Source organism: Anoplophora glabripennis, unplaced genomic scaffold (genome assembly GCF_000390285.2).
Source record: "Anoplophora glabripennis isolate ALB-LARVAE unplaced genomic scaffold, Agla_2.0 scaffold938, whole genome shotgun sequence".
Classification (NCBI taxonomy): Eukaryota; Metazoa; Arthropoda; class Insecta; order Coleoptera; family Cerambycidae; genus Anoplophora; species Anoplophora glabripennis.
In genome coordinates, this window is record NW_019417018.1 from 118363 (window position 1) to 139065 (window position 20703).

The 20703-nt window shown below is 29.9% G+C and overlaps 1 protein-coding gene across 1 annotated transcript in view; it reads left to right on the forward strand.

Moving 5' to 3' along the window:
* Positions 1-5657: 5657 nt before the first annotated feature.
* Positions 5658-20703, forward strand: part of LOC108915478 (cystinosin homolog) — a 30393-nt gene continuing 15347 nt past the window's right edge. The window contains exon 1 of the mRNA XM_018721516.1: positions 5658-5845. The gene's annotated coding sequence lies outside the window, so the exon portion shown is untranslated. The remainder of the gene's footprint in view (positions 5846-20703) is intronic.

Genomic DNA, 20703 nt, shown 5'->3' on the forward strand with positions numbered 1-20703 from the left:
CAGAATTATATCTTCCTATTAATTCAACTAAAACGCAAATTGGAAATGAAAATAACTAAAAAGCCTGAGCTGAAATATTTCTTAAAAAATTATTGTATTCGAGAGGGTAACCAACTAATAATGAAGGTGATTAATAGGCACTGTCGTATTTCCAGTTCCGATTTTCAAAATTTGCCATACTTTCCATTCGGAACAAAGAAATCTTTCGATTTTCGAAATTAATTTTATTTTATTTTGTGGGTCAAAAACTTTTGAAGACGATAGAGTTGAATTATTATTTTTAAGATGGTATTTAAAGGCGAAAAAAGTAATTATTGATTTGAAAATCACAGCAGCAGAAATATTTATTTGTCATTAATAAGAATGTGTCTTCAATTATCTAAATTACCCCCTACGGCTGCCAAAATCTGATAGCGCAATCAGTTTTTATTTTCATTGCGTAGGTAGTAAATTAAATCGTTTTGTGAAATCCAACACAGCCAGACATATATGGATACATAATCCTACTAAATCGATTTGTAAATGACAAAACAAAGCAATGATGTATTAATACTGATAACTCATGAGCTAATTAGACAGAACAATACAAATAATATTGGTTTTTTAGATAACCTTCATGTTCTCCCAATTCCAGAGATAACGATTTTTATTCAAGGTATCTGTAACAATTACCGCGGTTGATCTTGAATTGAATTTCATATCCCGTAGAAAAAATAAAAATGCTATAATCAAAAACGAATAATTTATTTATTAGTATAGCGTGTGATTTCAATTTACGGAATTACGGAACTTGGGGTTCTCAGGTTTGTTTAATGGAATATTGCTTGAAAGAAAGGTGTCTGTAAGTTCATAGAAAAATACAGTCTTAAGCGCTGGACGAGAAATGGCTCTTCAAATGTCTTGTCACTTTAGTTTTGTATTTATACAAGAATTTATAATTAGTCCAACCAAATTGCACTTAGAGAAAAAAAATTGTTACCTGAACTTTTTTAAGTGGAAATGTTAAAAGAACTTATAATAAATCTAAAAAAATAGGGGTGGTGGAGTGTTGATTTGGGGGGTTGAAAAGTTGTGAAAAATTGTATCATTGGTATTTTTGGCTAAAGTTGACTTCTAATAAAAAAGTATCCAATACAAAAATTGTAAATCATGCAAAAATCTACAACTTTTGTAGAGGTTACTTTTTATGATAACCTCAAAATTTCCGAGAAAAATGCGAAAAACAGGTTTTTTTCTGATTTTTCGTTTTTTATTTCTCATTTCCGCAAAAAAAATAACTTTAACGAAACTTGGTGAAAGCATACCTTTCCTACCTGTGTCTTAAATAACCACAAATTTTTTTAGTTAAAAAAAATCAAGAAGTTTCCGAGATATTCATTTTTTCCGGCCTGAAACACTTTTTTTCAAAGAACCACTACTAGAAAAATACTTAGTATTATTCTACTTATCCTACTTAGAAAAATCATCGTACAGAGTTCTGCCGGTAATAATATTTTTCGTTTTGACGTATACTTTTTGGTGAAATAAAAAAACCTGTATTCACAGTTCAAAAACATGCTCAAAAATGCAAAAAAAAAATAAAAAATGACGCAACAATGAATTTTTCAGTAATTGTTGATAATTTATTTAAATTAAAAAACATTCAAAAACTACTTACACCATTCAATTCTACCAAAAAAAAAATTAAAAAAAAAAAACTCATTGTTTGAACGAAAACTTTATTTTTGTACAGTATAACTATAAACATCTAAATCGAATTACAAATGCAAAAATAATAAATTATGTCTGTATGATTTGAGATTTCAGCAATACAAAGTATTAACTGCAATGTCTACTGTTGACGCGAAATCCGAAAACCCGAAATTTTGCAAAATTGTTTAATTTTTTCTGGCTTTATTTGGAAACTAATTTTAAAATAAATTGTATATTTACATTGCCACTTTTTTCGCTCTATCCAATGGCGTCAACATTTTTGTAATCCGACGTTTCGTCTTCGAGGGGCCATCATCAGCTATTTTTATGACAAAATCTAGTCATTTTTAATTCTGAATTAAATATTACTATTGTAATCGCTTAAAAAGATATTTAGCTATAATTTAAAATTTTTCCTGAGTACGGCTCTGAACGCTTTCACAATATCTATTGGAGGAAGTCATAACAGTATAAAAGTCAATACAGCACAAAATATCCAACAATTTTTTTAATCAATAATTTAAAAAGTTGTACCTAATAGTAGTAAAAAAATTTTTTGGATATTTTGTGCGGTATTGACTTTTATACTGTTATGACTTCATCCAATAGATATTTTGAAAGCGTTCAGAGCCGTACGCAGGAAAAATTTTAAATTATAAAACAAGCTAAAAACATTTTAAGGGATTACAATAGTAATATCCTCTAATTCAGAATTAAAAATTATTTTAGATTTTGTCATAAAAATAGCAGCGACGTATTTAAAAAAATTAACCCGATGATGGCCCCTCGAAGACGAAACGTCGGATTGCAAAAATGTTGCCGCCATTGTATAGAGCGAAAAAGGTGGTATTGTAAGTATGTAATTTATTTTAAAATTCGTTTTCAAATAAAGTCAGAAAAAAATTAAACAATTTTGCAAAATTTCGGGTTTTTCCGGATATCTTCGGAACTACCCGGAATTTTAAATCCTATCTCATCCTTATCTTGGACACACTGTATATCTATGAATTCATCAAAATTAAAAAAAAATGTACACTAATAGATCCTACGGAAAAAAAATTATTATTTATTTTATTTATTCACTATTCGACTTATGTTTATAGCAATACTGTACAAAAATAAAGTTTTGAGTCAGACAATGAGTCTTTTTTGTACTTTTTCCGTACAATTGAATGGTGTAATCAGTTTGTGAATGTTTTTAATTTAAACAAATTATCGACAATTAGGTACTGTTCATTTTTGCAAGTAATTTTTTATTTTTTTTTGCATTTTTGAGCATGTTTTTGAATTGCGATTACAGATTTTTTTATTTCACCAAACAGTATATGCCAAAACAAAAAAAAATATCACCGGCAGAACTCTGTACGATGATTTTTCTAAGTAGAATTTTTCTTTGAAGAAAAAGTGTTTCAGACCGGAAAAAATGAATATCTCGGAAACATCTCGATTTTTTTATCTAAAAACAATTGTGGTTACTTAAGACGCAAAAAGGTACACTTTCACCAAGTTTCGTCAAAATTAAATTATTTTTGCGGAAATGAGAAATAAAAAACGAAAAATCAGTAAAAATACTGTATTTCGTATTTTTCTCGGAAATTTTGAGGTTATTTTAAAAAGTGATATCTACTAAAGTTGTAGATTTTTGCATGATCTACAACTTTTGTATTGGATACTTTTGTGTTGGACTTCAACTTTCGCCAGAAATCCCAATGATACAATTTTTCACAACTTTTCAACCCCCCAAATCAACCCTCCGCCACCCCTGCTTAAAGATTCCGAGCTAAGGTTAAGGAAGTACAATGTGGCAATGACGACCACATTGTATAACATTTTAAATAAAAAATGTCTATTATATATTATTCTATAATATTTATTTGCATTTGTCTGATGTATGTTTAAAATTTCAGTTTATTTTCAAACACGAATTTATTTCTATAAAATTTGAACAGTCGCACATGATTGAATGATTATAAATGCGCCTACATAAAAAGTAAATATTTTATTATCTTTAGATTAAGATATACGAAGGTTGTCCACAAAAGCAAATAATGTCAGATTATACTACAATTTCTGTAAAAGTTAATACGCGGTGTCATTTAAAATGCGATTCTGTAGGATTACTACGTGTAGCCGAATTATAATCGGATTTTTAAAGATTTTACTTGTTACTAACATAGACAATACAAATAAAACCATACCGATTATGTACACTTTATATTAAAAAATGGAATAAGAAAAGTAATATCTATGTAATTGAAAAATTAACGTTATACAAGTCATAATATTAAAATGTTTTATTACTGCTTCCTTATTCGGTTACAATAGACTGTGAAATGAAACAATAGTGCGCTTAATGAGTTGCTCAGTTGTATGTAATAGTGTGAATACATTTTTTATACTTTTTTTTAATATTAAGTCGACAAATTTTCCTAAAATTCCAATTTGATTGCTAAGAAGCAACTGCAAAGTCTAGCTATTAACTAATAACTAATGATATTGTAGGAAGCAACTACTCTGCGGACCGAACTACGTCCAGACACCCACAACATCTAGTAAATTAATTAATAATTGTCTCAAAACATCATAATACTATCAAAGAAATATACGTATATTATTTTTTATAATAACTCAAAATTTCAAGTAATTTCGATTGTAAGTTTTAGAGAAATTATGTTCAAACTGTCGTTATATCGTATATAATGACAGAATTAGATCGCATATTTAAATTTCCTAAAAATTATTAATCTAGCAAATTTAGTGATTCTCGTACAACAAGGTTCTGAGATAATAATAAAGACTATTTTTAGGGGCAGATTTCAGGGGGCTCCGAAAGAGGGCCCCACAGGCAAAAAAAAAAAAAAACGACCCCCTAAATTTGTTTTAAGAATCTATGACCAAATTTTGTTGCATTAATTTCGGGACACCCTGTAGCAATCTTTCTGTAGCAAACATCGCTTAAGCGCTTAATCTTTCTTATCACATTGTATTTCTTAAACATATTTTATCGTTTTTAAAGTTGAAAAAACAACACTTGACTATTGTACACAATATTTAATTGGATTGAATTTTTTTTTCAAAAGGCTCAACTCTGAAAAGTTATCAGGCTGTTCGAGTCATTTTGGGACACCCTGTATAATAAACGTTGCTTTTCGGAGAAAAATACAAATATATATGTTCCTGAAAATATTATTTATTTATTTTTATTATCGTGTATTTATATAGGCGTCAATGACCAATTATTGACCTTTTGTAGAAAACGCTACTATTTTTTTATAATAAGGATCTAGGAGAGAATTAAGTATTTTTTGTTTTAATTAATGAATATTCTCCACTAGAAATGTGTTGAGGGTTGGAATGGTTATCATTTATAGAGTTCGGGACTCGGTCGGATGATCTTAGTCGTCGTGTCGGCCTTTCGCTACAACGCATCGTACGAAACCGGTAATAACAGCAGTTATTGGCTTCGCGTAGGTATTTTTGCTGATAAAGTACACAAATTTATTTATTTTTATTTATACCTACCTGTTCATTTATTTGTTTAGGACGAACACGCCCATGATTAGCCGACGAAAACCCCGAACTCTAGTTATTAATGTTGCTACTTGAAATGAAATTAAAAAACTTTTGACAAAAAAAAACGATTTTTAAAAACTACCTAGGTATTTGATAGAAATTTTATAACCTTAAATGGAATTATTTTTTATAACTATATCTTGTACTCCCTTTCCTTGAAGCACTGTGAAGATAAGCTTCGACGAATATATGGGTCTACAAAATTATCGACAACAAACATGAGTAACTTCTTGGGATGACTATGGGAAAAACATTATAAACAACCAAAACGGGATTCTCGCACCGCACAACGTGGATTCAATCTAATCAAAAAGGATCAACGTCAAGCGGCGATTCCCCTACAATCCGCCGGTATTTATTTTATATTTCTGCTACTTGCAGTAAATATACAAGCATCAAGCATTCAAGGCAACCCAAACATTAGTTTCAGAGTAGCTGTCAGTGAGTGTACTACGCTGTAGTGCACTGTAATTTATTTTACGAACGAAACCTAACCTGCGTTTCATTCATGTGATAATATTTTGAAAATTTTCGGTGCCTCCTGACAAATAGTGAACTAGTTTTTTTATAATTTAATTAGGTAAGTGTCATTGATTCACATGTATTGTTGCGTTATTTACACCTGTTTTATTTGCTTTAATTCGATATCAATAACACCTAGCTAATATATTTTTATTTTGTCTGGGTTAAAAATAAAATCCATCGGTAGGTACTTGATTTCGAAAACATGTCGTGAAATGCATGGGGAACTTCCTTTATACTAAATCTACATACGAAATAAATGTAGTAAACCTGTTTTTGGTATATTTATGAGATAATATTACCGCAAACTTTAATAAAATTAAAGTCACATATCAAACAATTTTTATGGCTTTATGATGCGATAAAATAAATTTGAATAAATTCTACAGTTTCTCTGTGTTACATTATAATAACTATGGTTCATGAATGAAAAAAAAAAAAACATGTTTATATTGTCATATTATCTTCAAGAAAAGTTAATATAAACATTATACCTACTAGGTACAGTTGATAAATTTTGGCGCATACGAAAATTCAGAAAATAAAAATATTTATTTGTATGCCATGAAAATGCGTATTATTAAATAAAATCACTCAACAAAAAATTCTTAATAATTGGTTTAAAAAATATTACCTATTTAATTCAACATAATAAAACGATATCGTTAATAAAATTTTAAACAATTTTAATAAGCTAACACTTATTTTACAATACCTACTTATAAAACATAAAATTTATTTTATATGAACCTTTTGAAAACATTTTTATTGAATTACATAGTTAATACCTTGTAATATTAATCTGACATATTTTATCAGGATTGATAAAGATGGACGTTCTATTGTAGATAAAAATTTAATGCGAAGAAATCACATAAAAGTTTTTTCCTTAAATATTTTAAAAAATATTTGAAACCGCCTTATTATTCTTATGAATGGTTCGGGGCATCAACTCGACGTAACAAAAGTGTTTTAGATACGAGATTTATCAGAATGACACAGCACGATTTAATGAATCTGTCGTTAACATTTTATGATGCAATAAAATGGTGTGCGTAATTTTCAGTGGATTTATAGCAATTTTGACGAGTGTTTTAGAAAATCTAATCCTGTTAGAAACAATATCTCTTCACTGTATAGTCTTTCCGATCTCAATTGTAGACCAAACAGCTAGGCAGTATGTACCAGGCTCGGTCGCTACGCAGCAATTCGGCATTGAAATATTTCAAAAACTTGTTCCAATATTTATTTAGCCAACTAAACGTGGAGGTGGTAGAAATGTATACGTCTAGTTGAGGAATGCGCGCGCGGGAAAACGGCGCACATACACAGCCGCACTGGGCGACTGGGCCATAAATTTCAGTTGTTGACAAATCGCCTAGCAGTGCAGTGCAGCAGTGCGGAATTATTTTATTGTTGATTATTTTTATTTAATGACTTTTCTAATCTAAACTAACAACCTATCCTCATCCTTTCCTGACAAGGATATGTTCATGCCGAGCAATAATATATTTTAATGTAAATGTTTTTTGATATGTCATAACCAACATTTACTATCAATATAATAAAATTGTTTAAGGACATAAATAATTAAAATATGTATGTTATACAGTTATACAAGTTTTCTTCAGGATATAAGACAGTTTATAAGTTGACTGTACAGTCAGAATAAGGAAAAATAGCATATTTTTACTTCTTATGTTTATCGTTACATTTCCTGTTTGCACGCATGTTGAATATACAGAAAATCACGTATAGATACTAAAAACACAATCACAACTATTAATACGTGATTTATTGAGTATTTTTGCAAAATTCTCGACAAACAGGAAAGGTACATTTTGACGGATACTCATGTTCTCCGTTTAAGCTCCGAAAAATTAAAGGAATCATTGTATTTCAACATTTTTATAGTTTAGATGGGTTTTCTTGTTCTATCATTGTCTTACTAAAAGTGCGATTTATTATCTATAATCTACAGGGTGTTCTATAAGCTCTATGACAAACTTTGACAGATGTAATTTCAAACATTTTTTCTTATATTCGTTGCTCATAACTTCATATAAGAAAAAATGTTATAAATTAACCCAGCCACCATCTGTCAAAGTTTGTTATAGAGCTTGTAGAACACCCCGTATAAAACGCCAGCCGTAAACGGTGCCGATAAGACAGACGGACCTCATTTGTGGTTGTAGAGACTTCCCCAAAATTATTAAAAATAATTATATCTAAAACCACTAGTTGATTTAGTTAATGTTGTCAAAGTTAATGAAGATGTAATTATGAAAATGGGGATTGTTGCTTAAAAATCCTGTGTTTACAATTACCCTAATAAAAAATAGTTTTAGACCGCAGAAAAATTGCCCGTTAAGAATAGCTAATTAAATAGTGAAACGTACATAACTATTTTTGAATATCAATGAACTGTTAAACTAAATTATCACGCTCATAATTTGTGAAAAGGATCTGCGAGCCTTAAGGTGTGAATTATTTAAATAATTAGAAAATGTAGAGAAGTATATTAGCGACATTTTGAACAATTCTCTATAGATGTATAAGTAACTGATCTTGGGCGTTGTTATTAAACGTGTTTGTCATATTAAAAGGTATGCCAATATTTAGATGGCACTGTTTAGCATTCTTAAGGTGGTAACATTAACAAATTGGGTCAAGAACTGTCCGATTTTTTTTAATTATCAAATCGTTATAATATATATTATTTACTTTTAATATACATATATTAATTTTTCAGATGACACAATATCTGATTGAAGTTTTTTACAAAAAGCGTTATTGTTATGTTTGAAGCACTGTTTGACTTGTGAATCTCAGTGTCGACGACCTTAATTTCGTTGGTTTCTGTGAAGTATTTATTTTTCGGTACAATGTGTTTGTGTGTCTTCATTGTTAAATTTCTGTTGGGATTTGACAACAATGCATGATGCAGCTAGTGCTTGCGGTTACAATGCGCTGCTGTTTGAGGTTATATTAGCATGATCAGTGGCGAGGTATGAAAAATGCGAAAAAGATGTCAAAAAATCAGTTTTCACGACGATTACTACTTCAAAAAGTGAGAGAATAAATAAATAATTATGTGTTATGGCTACAGAAAATTGTGACTTAATAAATGAGCGTTAAATACATGAGCGTCCGCAGAAAATTTCTCAGGGGGGCAAATTTCTCAGGGGGGCAAGGATAGAATTAGACAATGAAATATAAGTAATCAAAATTCCTTTACAGACGACTATGACCAATTTATCTTTTATCGTGTATGTGAAATTTAAATACCGTTCAAAGACAAACTAATTTTAATACTATTTATCTACACATCGCGTTGGCGTGTGCTAGTGATTCTATTGTTTTGAAAAGTCGATTGGGTGTACCGTTAATCGAACAATACATATGTACATTCACTGCAATACGTATCGAAAAATTTGTTACATGCTCTCTGCTATTTGGCAACGGACAGCACTCGATTACAGCGAGACCCCATTTTTTTAATTACCTGCTACAACACCACGTTTATAGGCGGCTGTAAATATCAGCAGTAAAGACGAAACTGTCTGACGCGTATACCTAATACATAATTCATCTGAAAGATGTTTCAGAATCGTTCCAAATAACAGATTAGCTAATGTTCTTTTACATGACTGACGTTTCGCGATTGTTAAGGTTAAATTTCTCCTCTGGACTCAAGTTGAATGGAGAGCGTGTACTTTAAAAGGAATGTTCGAAAGAAATCAAGTTTTAAGGATGTAACAGTACAGGTTTGTAAAGGCAGGGTCAGTTGTTTAAATACAACCAGGTATTTTATAAGCATTTTGTTCATAGTTGTTTGTTTACGATCGAGAATGTTAAAATATTTATACCGATTGCCAGCAAGGTTACTTGACATATTAATCGCAATTTCTTTCCGTTCGATATCACGGAACTTCACTTCACAACATTTTGCACATGTTTCTAATTTTCCTGGTACATTGATATTATTTTTTCTTCAAACAAGGCTGAGTTGACGGAGTCGAAACAAGATTATAGATATATATTGTTGAACATCTCTTTTTTACTGTGAAAGTTTCATTTTCCAGTTCAACATAGCTTATGGATATTACGAAATATTGTCAGGGAATACTCCCACAGCCCGTGTTAAACAATGTAACTGACTAGCAACGATTCGGTTGTGGAAAAGATACCACACTTTGCAATCCCGTTGCTTGTTGCACGAGTTAGAGCATGATCTAATCTCTGAAGTCTGCAACAAATCCCCACGATGCTGTCGCTGTTTAACATTTCCAGGAATAATTCCGATGCCACATACATTACAATTGAATAATAGACTCGAGTTAACAAACAATTAACGTATCGGAACAGTGGCGGTGCCAGGGGGCACAGAAGATGTCATATCAATAAAAACGAATTCTGTCTTAAGACTAGAAATTGAAACCCTATTTCCTCTAGCAAAGTATTACAATATTCTTGTAGATGTTGCTATACAAAATACGCCAGTTCTCATCACCAGGGACAATACGATGAAGGAAATGTTCCTTATGACCACGTGTTGATCGATGACGACAGAACAAACCAGAGGCAATTGGGGAGCATGGATTCTTATTGTTTTCGTTCTAAACATGTATTTCCCAAGTGCCGAAGCATTAATTAAATTTTGAATGTGTTTGCATTATTTACATTGAATTTATTTTTATGCGTTTTACAAAACATGACATTAACCAAATATGAATAGTATCTTTATTAGAAGATAACAAAGCAGAAATGAACTTTTTAGCAATTTTGTAAAGAATCAATCATTTATTTTTACAGATAAAGTTAGTAAGTACATTTTTCCACTGTTTTAAAAAGATATACAGGAATTAATGTGGGTTCGTTTTTATATCGTTTTTCATGGGAAATAGACAACCAGGAACAAGGTCGATTTGCTCTTTTAAAATGTAAAGAATTCTATGTACGGCGTCATTTCCGGGAGGAGCATTCTGCATACCATGAGACTGGTCCTTGTTCGGTCTCAAGAATTATTATACTTAAACTCGTACTCGTCTTATTTACCAACGTAGACGCTAATAGTAGTTTATTACGCTCAACATGAACTTAACGTTGCAATTTTCAGAACAGGTTAATCTGCTATCATCTGCCGAATATGTAATGTATATTACGTAGCTTGAGCTCGCTTGTTTGATAAATTCAGATTAAAATTACATTTAGTCACTGGACTTCAATGTTGTCAGATAGGTACAGGGTGATTCACTATATTTTGACCCCCCCCCTTTAACTTTCTAGTTTTAAGAGTTATAAAAAAATATGAAATACAAAAGTTGCATGAGTTTTTATAAATTTTTCGAAAATGATAGTAGAAGAACAAATGAAGTCCAAACAAAATGGCCGCGGATGTTAACTTTGTTAAGTTAAATGGAACACTCTGTATATTTTTACATATTTGGATAGAATGTTCCCTATCGAGCATAGTCATGTTATAAGATTTGTTGGGTTCATCTCTAACAATGAGCGAGATACTATTAAAAAACGAAAAGAAGGTTTTTTATTAAGAAAATGAGACATCTTGCAATTGTTAAACCATTTTTTTGGTTGCAAAAACACTCAGACACGGTCCAATTCCAGATACCAACTGAATTGCGTATTGCTTGACATATTAGTACCTCTTGTTATCCGCCGCGCTGTTGTCGCATTGCTTGATATGAATTTTATCGAATTTTAAATTTATTACAACGCTAATAATTTTTAGAATTAAACATAAAGAAGTTAAAAAAAGTGATAAACATTGTTTTTTATGGTATTCTATGTACGCAGTTATGTCAAATTCCTTAATTAATCGAACTTTTCTACATTAAGTTGGAGATTTTGATAATTTTTTCTTGGAAATGGTTGAGTTTAGGGCCCATGTCATATAAGATTTTTTTGTTTATTTTAATATATTCTATCGTCTGTTAAAATTAAGGCTGTCAATATATTTATTTAACTTGATCTTTTTCTAAAGTGTTTTTGTACTTTGTAGTATAATAACTGCATATTCGTTCTGGTTGCATGGCCTACATACCAGATTTTAGAAAAATGACATTGCGCATATCTACCATTGTTTATTGTTCGAAAAATTTTAAAGTAAACTATACGGGAAATATTTACTTTGACCATATTTTTAGAAAGGAAAGTAACTATTGACAATAATTCTAACTAATCATTTTAATAAAATAATCAAAGTATGGAGAAAAATTGGTCATTATAAATATTCAGTGGTCATTTTAGAATGCGACTTGTCAAACTTACCAAGAGTGAAATGCTAAGGCGAAGATCCCTAAAAACATTGGCGAAGACATCATGGCCTGCGATCGAGCGTCTACCCTGGTACTTTGCAATTCGTTAATCGGCGCTGTATATTTTAAGTATTTGAAGAATGTATATATTATTAATACATTGTCCTTAATAAACAAATTTTTACAATCGAAACATTGGTAAAATTTTTTACGAGCGCACCGCTTCAAGTCTGGATCATCAATTGAACCTACAACCCGTTTGGGACTTTCTGTGCCTGTGGCGAAGGTCCTACGGGATAAAGACAAGCTCTAAATAGCCCAAGATTTAGGTACTAATGACAGTCTTCCTCACAGTAGACGTTTGGAAAAAGAAAAACACAACAATATTTATTATCCTGCTTCATTTTGATGTAAACGGACTGCTGTTATAATTAAAACCCCCACTTTCATGCAAAACACCCTGTATAATATATTATTATAATTGACGTTGCCAAATATCACGTATCGCGACATGAATATATCATAACCAAATTATACATAATTTTTATCATAATTTATCCGATAATAGTAATGATTTATGTGACAATGACTGCATGATTTGAAATATACTCGTATTTAGTGTTTTACATTTTTTCAATGCATTGACACTTCATCCTTTCTTATAAATCACAATTTAATATATGCCAGAAACAGTATATTATTTCATACAAAGTGAAAGAAAATCGGTACATATCTTATTAATGCACCTTTGCACCAAAATATCCACTCAAGGTCATTTCGGAAATCTCCCAAAATCATTTTCCTTTTGTTGTAATACTCAATTGTATTTATAGATTTGTTAACGCAAGTTCAAAGTGCCTCATTGAATATAACCTACTTATGCGGCAGTTGTACTCGTCTTTTTTATCGAAACGATAAAGAAATAATCTAGTAGCAGCAACGCCAAATTAAAATATAAACATAGTGATAACGAATAATGTAATATCCGTTTGTCGTCTGCATCAGTGGTGACCATCGTTTATTTTTAAATTTGGTTGCTACATTTTATTGTAAAATCGTAACATTTTAGTATACAGGGATGCTCAATGAAAAGTAGTAATAATGATAGAAGAGAAAGCAAAAAACAGTTTCAATTTAAGGAAATAAATAAAATATGCAGATGCGAGAGTTACCCTTTAATTGATTTTTAGCAAAAGTGACAATTTCAACGATCGGATCACAATTCATTTATATTCTTGAATATTATAAAAAATTACTAGACGTATTCCTTAAATCACTGTTATATATGTTAAACCTGTTAAAGCTATTAGCGTTAATTAGGAAGGTGAGCATCTTCGTGGCATCGATGACCTGGTCACCTCAATATTTAGAAAATATCAACGGTGCAGTCGTGTCCTTTAAATTTCTCATATTTTAGGTACTATGTAACTTATATTCAATATTCTCTATGTAATGAAAACCCAATATCACTTTTACGTGAAATGTGATATACTAAAAAACAGATTACGGCGTATGTAATATAATTACTGTATTTACCGCAAATTCTACATATTCTAAACATGGGCGTCCCAGAAGGGGGGCAATAGGGACGCTTACAATGAAAAGAAACAAATAATTATAAACATTATTTTATTATGATCTGTGCCTCCCTGGTAAATTCTCTGCGGACGCCTATGATTTTACAATTAGTAAAGTAGGTAAATTGGTAAATCACTTTCCGCTTTTTTCCGTAATTATGTTCTGTATCGTTTACTGATGTCATCTTTTTATTTACATGATTTTCTCCACGCATGTCAGTGCTAAAATATTAATTGATCAAAGTAGGAGTGACAATAAAATACAGAGGGTCAGTTTCGTCTTATCTCATACTTATGCGGTTAAATCTAATACGAACTGATACATATATCTTTGTACAGAACAAAAGATGAGACAGTTACCCATATGTTCCATTTTGGGTTTTATTTGATTCCATATAATCAAACATTTATATAAATAACCTTATCTCAGTTCAACGGTATAGATATGATTTTACCGAAAATTTGAAAATCATTTTTAAATATTGCTTTGGAATATGTGTCCACTACCGATAAAAAATTGAGTTTTTCTGGTATGTATATATTACAAATAATATTTTTTTTGTTATCGATAAATCTATCTACGTAAATATAATACGGTTCTACAATTTAGCAAAGGATGTCTCTACCATCGTCTGCTAAATCGCAGAATATCAGAACATTACAAAATCTACATGATTTAAAATGATGATGATGATCTTTTAGCTGGTTATGTGTCTAGGAACCAGTGGCGGCTCGTGATATTGTGAATAGGTGAAACCCGTACCTGTTTTACTGGGTGGGCAAATAAAGAAAAAAAAGCGTCGCAGGCAAACATATTTAAATTTTCAAGATCAAAAGACCAAATGAATCTGCATTTACAATATTATCGAAATTCACGGGGATTTTCATTCAGGTGTTATAAAAAAGTAGAAATATTTACGCAACTATTTTGTTACTTTATTAATCAAATAACCATAAATTAAAAAATGAAATAACATCAGAACTTTTAAAATGTTACTTACAATAAAATTAATAAAAAATAATCGAAATGATATATTTACCTAATACATAACTAAAAAAATTGTTCCTCCTAGGTTTAAGAATATTAAAAAATATGAAAAAAAACTTAAGCCAACTTATCTATTTACATATAAAACAACGCTGCCAACTTTTCGTTTGCCTCCACTTTTAACAAATTTTTAAAAACATTCACTTTTTGTAAAACAAGTCTATTCGTCAGGCTTTTAAATTTGCAAATTTACTTATAGGGTCTTCATAAAATTGGGGATCGGCACTAAAACTTTGTAATAGTTCTTTTTCTATCGTCATTCATTAAGTTGTTAAAACCCTCTTGTGTCATCGTGTTTCTTAAGTAAGTCTTACATGAAAAGAATCTTTCTACCGAGACACTTGTTGCAGGAATTGTGAAAATTAGGCAGAACAATTATTTGTATGTTTCCGAAAATACCATTTTAAATTCCTTGTATAATATTTCTACCGCCTTTTTTAAATTTTAAATTACGAAATTGTTCGTCTCTGTACAAAATATTAAGTTTGTTTTTCAACTTTTTATTTGAAATACGTTTGGATATACGTTTGTAATAAACATTCAAAGGATTTTTCGTAAAATTTGTTGGCATATTCGGGAAAATTTGAGGAATCTACTAAAACAAGAAAATTTAAATCATGTAAATTCTCAAAACGAGTAGGCACTTAATTAAGGGGAAATGCAATCTATAATTTCGTAGTACTGCATTTTATTTAAAATTTGTTGTTTTTCTACTTCATTACGTCTTGAAAAAGTGAGGATAAAACAATATCGTGAGCGGAATCGTAAACGTTAATCGATAGGTTTAATAAATACTTCTTGTACAATGATGTTAATGAAATGTATGAAATGGGGCTTAATCCGCTGCAAGGGAAATGAATGTCGAAATAATTATTTTGCAATGCAAATGAAGTAAACCATTTCGCTTGTTTTATTTATGTATGAGTAGATATTAATATTAATCAGTGCTTAGTCTAGTACTTGGAATGAATTGGTAAATCTAACAAACTTGAAATAAACAGTCGCGAAATAAACAAAATAGCTGTATATACAGGGTGATCCATTAACGGTACAGTGCGGCTGTATATAGGAAACTAGACGTGCTACGGTTATGGTGTGAAAAATCTATTAACAATTATGGCTAAAAGAAATTGATTTAAAATGTTTTCAAGTTTGTAACTTCACCGCAAGGGGGCGCAACTGCTATAGTGTTACAGAAAATTGTCGTTTTTTCCAAATTTCGCTTATATAACCTAAGTTGAAAATACGCTTTTTAGATACACTGTTAAACCTTTCACGAGTTTTGTTTGAACTTTTTTGTTGTTATTACCATAGCAACGCCAGTATGAAGGACGCCATCTTGAAATTTTTAAATTGTCATAACTTCTAAATGCCTTAAGCGATTTCAAGAAACGACGGCTCAATTTAAAGAACTATTAATAAAATTTATATTTATGATATGGGAATAAAATTGTTATTTTCCTGCGCAACGGTAGATGACAGTAGGTAATTAAAAAAGTTTTGTAATTGTCTAAGTTTACTAAAAAAAAATTAAATGCAACGATATGGGTTTTTTTCATGGCTTGATAGACCATTTATTAAGGAAAACAAATAAACAAACCGGAGGTCTAGTTTCCTATATACAGCCCCTCCGTACCATTAATGAATCACCCTGTATAATATAATGTTGTAATTTCTAGAGATTGAATTTAAATATTATCGTAAGATTTTATAAATAAAACATGGGGATCCGTGGAAGGTAAGTGTAAACATTAGCTATTTCATAATTTGTTGAGTAAAAAATCTGTCAATATATCATATTAATATGCACCTATTGCACCTAATTAGTACAGTCATTGGCTGAAAATCAGCTGTAACCTCCGAATTCTTTGAAACTGCATGGATTTGCATGAAAATTTAGAATAAGGCTCATCTTAGGCTCAAGTTCAAAAGTGACATAGGCCCGATTGATGCTTTTTGTTTTTTAGGGGCAAAAACTAAACCTAAGTGAAAAAAAATGAAAAAATTAAGTTTTAAGCATTTTATTGATAAAAATCTTGTTCAAGCATAAAGATGAAATAATGTTCCATGTTCTAGAACATGTTTTATGATATATTTGATCTTTTCGGCCCTTTATTTAACCCTTAAAAACTACCCCTATGAAAAAAATTATAAAAATTACTTTTTAAAGATTTGGAATGATTAAATCGTGCAATTATTTAAAATAAAAATTCCCTCAATGCTTATGAAAGAATTTGTATCTCGTAACACTTTTCAACCCTTATAAATCACCCCTGTGCTAAAAATATGATAAAAAATTACGTTTTAAATCTTAGAATGCTATAATTGTGCAATAATTTAAAATAAAAATTCCCTTATATTGTTTATGAAAGTATATTTTACTTTTGCCATTTTCAACTCTTATAAACTACCCCTTTTACCAATATTAATGTAAAACATTTTTATTATAATCGATTTTTAAATATAATCTATCATAAAAAAAATTGCTACGCTGCATATAAATAATCACACGAAATTTTTTTACTTATTTTATTTGTATAATATAATATATAAAAATGAGAAAGCCTATTTTGTTCCGAAAAAATGTCATTGATTTTTTACCATAACTTTAATTTTGAAGCTATAGTAACCTACAAAAAGGCATTTTAAAGATAATTTCAAGAGCTGTACGATCATTTGCATATAAAACCTTTTAAGTCCTTCGGTTTTTAAAGGGAAAGCATCGAAGGGCTCGAGACAGGTCGTTTTTTCACTAAAATGGATAAGGCGATATCTCCTTTATTTTTTATGCTATAGGAATAAAGAAAAAGCAAAACATTTGTTGAAAAAAAGCTAAATTTTTGTTGTCTATCATTTTTTACGTATCTTTCATAGTTTCAGAGTTATTATATAAATAAGGCAATTTTTTTTTGAATAATGAAAAATATGTTTTCAAATTTTACCATACATTATTAAAAAAATACGCATTCTAAACCGATCTAACTTCAGGATCGTATAAAAAACACTAAAACAAAACTAATTGTAAAGGGTCTACGATTAATTTTAATTCTGATGAAAATGGTACAGCATTTACTGTTCATTTTTCCTTAAAAAATATGAGCAACCCATCTGTTTTTGACAATAACTCCTTCAATTTTGCTCTAACTAACTTTTATAAGTGCTCATTTTGAAGGTTTTTTTGAGTACTACAAAAAACTCCAGGAGCGTTATGCACGTAAAATTAATACTTTTTCCGTTATTTGACGTGGAATAGATCGATTCGAGTATTCCCCCCACAACAAGTCCCCTTACACTAACCATATTTTCTTTAAATTGAGTGGTGGTAGAAGTCGTCAGCATGAATACTAATGAAGTTAGAATCAAAATAAAACGATTGTCTTGATTTTTGAGAAAAAAAATATTAAAATTAATGACGACGGAAAAAAAATTAAACGTATTCCTTCTGCAATTTACTTTATTTATGTACTAACAGTAGATTATGGGAATTTGAACGACTTTAGAAGCCTAAATTTAAAAAAAAAAACATTTACTTTTGAATAAAATTTTTCAATTTTTTAAATCACCTTTTTTCAAAATATTTCAAAAACTAACAAAGTTATAAAAAAATGATAGAATAAGAAATTGTAGGTTTTTTCTTACTGAACAATTTGCTTTTTTAAATTTTCTCCAAGACTGCCTTTCCTGAGCTCTTTTAGCTTACAAATCTAAAAAACGAAGGGCTCAAAAAACTGCAAATCACAGAACTTAAAGTGCTTTAAATTCCCTACAAAATGATTTTTTGAGTAAATTTATAACTTTAAAATTACAAAAGTTATGGTAAAAAATTTAATCGCATTTTTTCGGTAAAATTTTCGGTGCGGGTAAATTACCATAATCTTTATGTATTTTGGAGCACTTGTGAACTGATTTGAGTAAGTATTTTAATAATATACATACACACACGTATCCATTTATAATGTATATAACATTTTTTTATTTGATATAAATTTAATGAAAAAATATAAGAATAAATTCAATAAAATTAAAAAAAAATAATTATATCATCGTACTCACATATAATTTTTAAGAAATTTTTCTATAAAGGGTAGGGTTTTTTATGAGGGGTAGGTCTTCCAAAAGGATTTTTTGGGTTGCTGAAAAGTTGAAATATATCATAGATCATTTGAAAACCAATAAAAAGTTTATAATTCAACATATATACCATTAAAACATTTCAACCTTTCAATATTTTATTTTATTATAAGGGATGGTTTTTAACAACTTTGTAATGAGTCATAAGTTTTCTAATGAATAACAAAAGAAATGCAATACATTGTGAATGCACAAAAAAAATGTTTTAAACTATTTTTTTGGCCATGGAAGGTTAGTTTTTAAGGATTTTTAAGGGTTGAAAAGTAATTAAATTTCATAAATTATATTAAAAAACATGAAAGGAACTTTATCCAACATATTTTATTTTGCGATTTTCGCATTTGTTTCGTACAAGGGTAGTTTTCACCCCCAAATGAAAAAAAGCACACATCTAGACAATATAACTTTTGAAGTGAGGGGCAGATGAGCATGTATGCAAATTTTCAGGAAAATCCATATTCGAAAAAATTGGGAGCTTTTACTTTATTTTCGCCTTCAGTGACTGGACTATGACTTTAAAAAAGTGCTTTTCAACATTAAAAATTCAGACCATAGTGTACCTGCATTAACAATTTTTGATTTTTCCTTGTTATAATTGTTTATGCCATATGTGGCGATTTATAGCCATTGTGCTCGAGTGGCTCCCAAAAATGTCTACTGTCGACTGACGATTTTTTGTCGATTTTTAATATAGTTGTGGTGGCTAGCTGTTTGGCTTTTGTTAATAAACATCTTTTATACAGTTAAATTTCAAAAAACTTTAAGCGGTCTAAAAAATAAATTATATTTTAATGTTTGTGCAGATAATTTAAATTGCATTGATTGTTCTATTCAAAAGTCATAAATGTATGACCAAACGAGAGCGTGTATAATCGGAGTTTTTTCAAAAAATATAAGTACTTGCATATTTGTATTAATAAACTTTCTATTTCGGCTACAGTAAATTTGGATTTTATAATAAATGCAACAGCAAATGTATTTATATCTGCAATTGTCGATTAAAGTTAATAGGAAGTGAAACATTTATGTAAGTGCTCAAAAGTAATAGCTAATAAAAATTTGCATATTTTACAGTCTCTAAACATACAAAAAGTTAAACGTAATTTAGATTTTATTACACTAGTGTTAATGCAGTTCTGTGTAACCCACAAATCTTCAGATGTCGCACCCTACTTTTCTTTTACGCCATTATGCATTGGAAATAATTTTATTTATTTTCAATGCTAATCCATGCCTTAATAGTTGTACCTATTATTAAGATTTACGATTATCTAAAAGGTTTAAGGCATCAAACGGTTTTTGCGGGCCAAGCCGGATTTGAAAAACAACGCTATATTTGAAATCAATGGATTTTTTAATATTTTTGCACCATCAAATCTAAACAAATACAAATGAAGTTGAAATTACCGGCAATAAATATAAACCATATTTTTCGTCACACCGAACTCTTCTTCTGGATATATTTCCGATAATTTCACAGCCAACGATTCCACAATTTTTTCATACGTCATTTGTTAATTGAAAATTAATCATGCAGTTATGTCACAAAAATGCTACACCACAGGATTTGCTTTACCCATTTATCAGTTCCTCTGACGGTTTAACCATGAATAATATGTTGCTTTTTAATTTTACTAATTTTACAATAACCAGAAAAAATATTTACTTAAGATTAAATCGTAAACAGAAACCGCCACGGCTAAAACGCATTTCCTGCAAAATTTCTCTTTGAGGTCTCGCGAAGAAACTAAGATTGTTTGACGTTGCTGCGTGTACTTTCGCAATTAAATATTTTTTAAGGTAAAAACAACGTTAAAGAACAGTTTCCTCAGCATGATATACAGAATCGGTTAAATATCTCCTTTTTTGACTATAACGTTGT